The sequence below is a fragment of the Acanthopagrus latus genome, chromosome 11, assembly GCF_904848185.1.
Source record: "Acanthopagrus latus isolate v.2019 chromosome 11, fAcaLat1.1, whole genome shotgun sequence".
Classification (NCBI taxonomy): Eukaryota; Metazoa; Chordata; class Actinopteri; order Spariformes; family Sparidae; genus Acanthopagrus; species Acanthopagrus latus.
Window position 1 is genome coordinate 12,147,991 of NC_051049.1, and position 5,371 is coordinate 12,153,361.

The window sequence follows — 5,371 nt, forward strand, 5'->3', positions numbered from 1 at the left end:
CTGTCTTCACCAAGTGAGACCTCTGTCATCTCGTAATGCCACGGCTACATCAGGCTCTCTGTTCTGATTGGTTTATCCTATATTACTGATTCTTCTTCTTATTATCATCATTCTGATATTCTCTCTCTTTTTTAAAAAATGTACCCTTTAAAGTTATAATATGTAATCGAAAACTACCAGGCCTGTGTTCATGAGTGTAGAAAGAATCTAAAATGTGGCTGGGACAATCCAATGAAACATCTGGGTGTTTCTCCCCTGTAAAACTTTCAACACTGTAGATTTCATTTCCTGTTTCCTACTTCCTTTCAGCAGGTGGGTTGACACTTACTGGATAAATTAGCATGAGAAAAGGGTGTGTTTACATTTTTATTTTCATCCAGATGACACATTTGAGGACACCAGCTCCCTGATATATAGACTTTTTCTGGGCTAAAAATACAAATTTGCCCAAATTCTCATGAACTTTCTATATGAATGTGACAAAATGACTTACCAATAATGACTCAAAGGGAGCTGGTGCTTTTTGCTATTCTTCATTGGATACGTTTCACAATCATATATACAGTTGCCCATTGTAGCACCGCAGTAACGGTTAAAAACATTTTGAGAAAGAGAATAATGAAAAATAAAAGTATCCAGCCGAGTGAGCCACATTTTCATCACCTTTTTTTATGTTATCATGTTTGATTCAGGAGAAATGAAGCAAAATAAAAAATTCAGCTATGGCACCATGAGGTGCTTTTTGCAACAGTTCCAGTCTCTTAAAATGTTCAGGGCCCCAAACTGTACAGCTGTACCAAGTTTCATGCTTCCCTCATTACAATAAACACAGGCGCTGTAGTTGATCTTAAGTCGGACCCAAATGCAGCGGATTTGCATTTACAACAGGGGTGTTAGAGTCTGTGAAACTGTGTGTGGGGGGGGCGTTGCCTTAAATAACATTTGCTATAAAGTTGCAGCTCTAGGAAATGAGCATTTTTAAAGGTATATGAATTCAGATAGACTATCTATGCAGTATATATATTTTAAATCTGTTCTTTAAGATTTATATCTTCAATAGTGACACACTAACAGTGTTGTTCTTTGTCTTTTCATGGGATTTGTTGACTGGTATTAAAACATAATAGTATAAAATAATGAAAAATATTATAATACATATAGTGTTGCCAGCCTTATACTATAAACCTTTAATCTCAAGCAAAAAGAGACACAGCATTTAACACCCTCTGTAGGCCCTGAGACAGAATACGACTATCATGTTTATCACATGTAAAAAAAGGCATTCACTCACATTTTTGTCACATGTAATAGATGACACGTGATTTTCAGAAATGTCAAATTTGAAATGAAAGACCTCACATGTGTGAGAACCACAATTCTATAGTTCACATCACACACAAAACAGATTTTTCGGGTGAAAAATGTGATGAACTTAAGCAAATATGGCTTCTGGACATGTTACATTAAAAAATCACGAAAGTATGAAATACAAACGGGAGTAATTCATGAAGAAACATCTCTAATCACCACCTGTATGGTCCAGCAGACGCAATCATTGGGACTTAAAAACTTTCCCTCCAAAGCTGTAGCACTTTGGATCACTCACTGTTCAGGTACCTCATTTATACTCTAAACTGAATTTTTGGGGATGGATTTTGAGGTGCACGTTCTGCAGAGGCTGTGCTGCAGATTAGTTCTCGACTTGGCTCGTGGGGTGGTCCCTGCCATGCATCTTGGACCAGCTGTCTCCACGCTCCCACCAAAACCCCTTCCCCCAGGAGTGTAACTCCACACTTTGCTCACCCATGTGAAACAATACTTTCACAATACCACAGGAGTTTGATTGTTGGCGACAAGTTATATAATGCCAGGAATTACAGACTAGCATGCAAATGCTAAATCCTCCTCTCTTTCTCCTGAGAAGTGGATGAGACGGACTATATCTGCAGGCTTCACTCTGGCTCCCCAGCTTTGTGCTACAGAGACGCTCTCCTTTCTCCCCCTGACTTGGGTGATAATCCTGACACGCACTGTCTGCATTTTTTACTGTACGTGTTTAAGCGCATTTGCAGAGCATTTATCTCTCCAATGTAAACCAATTTGGCTGTAAGGGCCTTGGGCCAAGCAAGGCGCTGGAGGGAAGAAAGGAAAACTCAGACCTAGCAGATGTGCAGAGGAGGGAGGATGGGAGAGCTGGCGAGGACGCGGGGGTTGATGAACAACTGAATGCAGCAAAAAAGGGAAAGCGGAACCGCACGGGAGAAAAAGACTGTCCCTTGTCCGAAGGGTAAGCTTTTGAAACTTGGGATAGGGGCCTTTAAAGCCGATAGAACGTGGATCACTGAATTGTTGAGTCACAGAATCTGAGAAAATCATACGGAGCTCCCAGTTAATCCTGTCATAGTGAAATCGGTGGGCATACTTTGGGGATCCCAGCCCCTTCTGAAGAAATTTGGAGCCTGCTGTATTGACAGAGCTGCTGTCTGATACCGCCTATACACCTGTATCAGCTGTCTGTTAATCTGCCTTCCCCTCCTCCCGCTCGTCCTCCACAGCACGTCGCCTCCGCTGGTAGTAATGGCTGATGAAATGGACCAAAGACCTAAAAGCTGCCAATCTTGCTGCTTCTTGATTCCTGCTGTAAGTGGCTCTGGTTGCAGGCTGAACTTGTCACTTTGATCATCTGAAAGGCAGGAGCCCTGCTGTGTCAAACATTACTACCTGCAATTCTGTGGAGCCATAAAGACTATGGGCTCCTTGGTCCCTGAAATGGGACATTAAGACAGAATCATCCTAGTTTAGTTGGGGCGATACCAAGGTGTTTTATTTGCCGGCACACAGGCGGGGTCTGAATGTGTTAGGATTGCTTTTAAAGTACCTGATCTTATAGTCTAAGGTTCCTGTAAATGAGGTGTTTGCTGCTCTTACCAATGAGACGTTACATGAGAAGAGCACTTTGGCCTGCCGGGGCTTCTGGATGGTTCTGCTGCATGATTACAACAGGCTGAGCTTTGGCCAGATGCCCTCAACATCCAACTTCTCAAACTCCTCCATTCTATTGTCTTACGTTTGTTTTTGCGTGCATCTGTATATTATGCATAGCATCACAACTACACCATGACATTTAAAACATTTTCTTAGTTGAGCTGTTTCGCGCCGTGGATAAAAAGTTGCAAAAGTCTGCAGAACTCTGTGTCGACTGTAAGAGGGATCGACGGTAGCAGCAATGCTTCCACATTTGATCTGTTATGCACACATGCAGCTCTCTCACAAACACAACCAAATAAACAGTGCACTCTTCTTTCTTACCAGTGAATGAGCCCTCGTTACCTCCGGCAAGGAGGTTATGTTGGTGCCCACGTCTGTTTGTTGGTTTGTCTGCAGGATTACACAAAAACAACCCAACAGACTTCCCACGAAACTTGGATGGAGGATAGCTCTCGTCCCAGAATAGATCTCATTAACTTTTGGTGCGGATCGGGATAATGCGAGAGATCCAAGAATTTGCTTCTCACTTTCTTTAACATTGTGAGATAAGGTGTTTTTCTAGATTTGCGTTAACTTCTCAGGGAACAATGCACGGATCATGATGGAAAATATCCCGCGTATTAAGGTGGCTGGTATCTATGAATGAGTACAATTTACTGCAGAGCCTAGATCAGGTGAACAGTTATGGTTGATACATGGTTGGCTTGATTGAATTAAAGATGACTGTTGGTAGAAGTAAGTGCTCTACTAAGTAGAGGCTGACTGCCCTCTAATCTTAATTGTTGTCCTCCAGTTGTTTATTTCACTCTGGCAGCGACCACCATCAGTGAATAAATGTATGTATGGATTACTGTAAGTGGCTTTGGACTAAAGTGTCTGCTAAAATGCAAATGTTTTGGTGGCTGAAACTGACTCATTGTCATCTGCTGTCTCTTGTCCCTGACCGCAGACTCTGTGTGTGCCTGGATATCAGATTAGATGAGATATTATCTAGTTTTTTTTTACAACAGGTCAGTTTTGAAAACTAGATAATACACGAAGACCAGCTCGACAAAGATTTGGTTGTGGGCTTGGTGAGGGTTAAACGAGAGGTCAGTTACGTTGCGTTGGGTGTTGTGTGTGTAGTCTGTCTGATCAGCTACCAGGCTTTTTTTTTTTCTTATGATAAAGTACCGTGCCTTCACCTCTCCGTAATATTTTCAGTTACACTCAGACACATCAAATCCTTATTACAGGTTTACAAAAGTGACAAATGTGTTTCATGCTAGTGTTGTGTTTTGTGTAAATAAATTAAGATTGGATTAGGATTTCACCGTTTTTCCTTTGAATACAGATTTTTTTTTTGTTTATACTGCTATTCGGCAAACTGACAAATATTCTTTTGCAATACACACCACTTTTGCTTTGATCATCTGTCATGTTTTTCAAAGTGCTACAAAATATAAATTGATAAAATACTACATGATTGGCAAATTGTTAAATGCATTTAATGGGTCAATTTTGGAGGCTGACTTTGAGCGCGTGTGTGTGTGTATGTGCGTGTGTGCATCTGTCACTGCCTCTGTCTCAGATCCTGAGGGATTTATGAACAATGTCAAGTTCCCTCTGAAGACCTGAGTCTCTTCACTGCCTCTTAAAGCTTAATGCTCCCTGACTGAGTGGCACAGCAAGAGCCACACACTCTCTCTCTATGTGCCACAGATAATGCTAAGAACAACCTCTCAATTCCAGCTCTCCTCCTCGCCTAATGTGCCCTCCTTCCTCTACCGCCCGCACACGGCCATTTCCATTCAATGAGACAGCAGCGCAAACGCAGGTGATTGTAATGGAAAATGCTAACATTGTCCTTAATGGTTTCCCATCCCAGGAGAGTTTTGAAACATATGTAAATTTATGTAAACCCAACAGAAACACATATTTACAATAGCACAGGGTAATCACAATATGACGACACGGTGCGCTGGCCTTGTAGATGGAGGCGCCATGTGTCATTAGTCACCTTTATCTCTTTTCTGTTTCCTGCTACGGCATGAATGCAACAATCACTCACAAAGGAATGGAAATGATCCGCGCTCATCTGTGGCACAGTGATAGAGAGGGAGAGGTGGAGGATGAGGACGAAGGGAAGGAAATAAGGTTTTTCATGCTCTCACCTCTGCTCGATGACTCGAAGGTGTGCCACACTTTATAAACTCAGCTCATTAAATATTCAAAGACAAACGGGTTTACTGTACAGGTTTTACATTTTCGTGACTATCAGATAACAAAATGGCTCACACACACGAGCAGAGGAAGGAACGGAGGATCACATCTGACCTGTTCACAATGGGTCACGGGTGACAACATTTCTGTTGTGGAAACAAATGACAGCAGTGGATCCTAA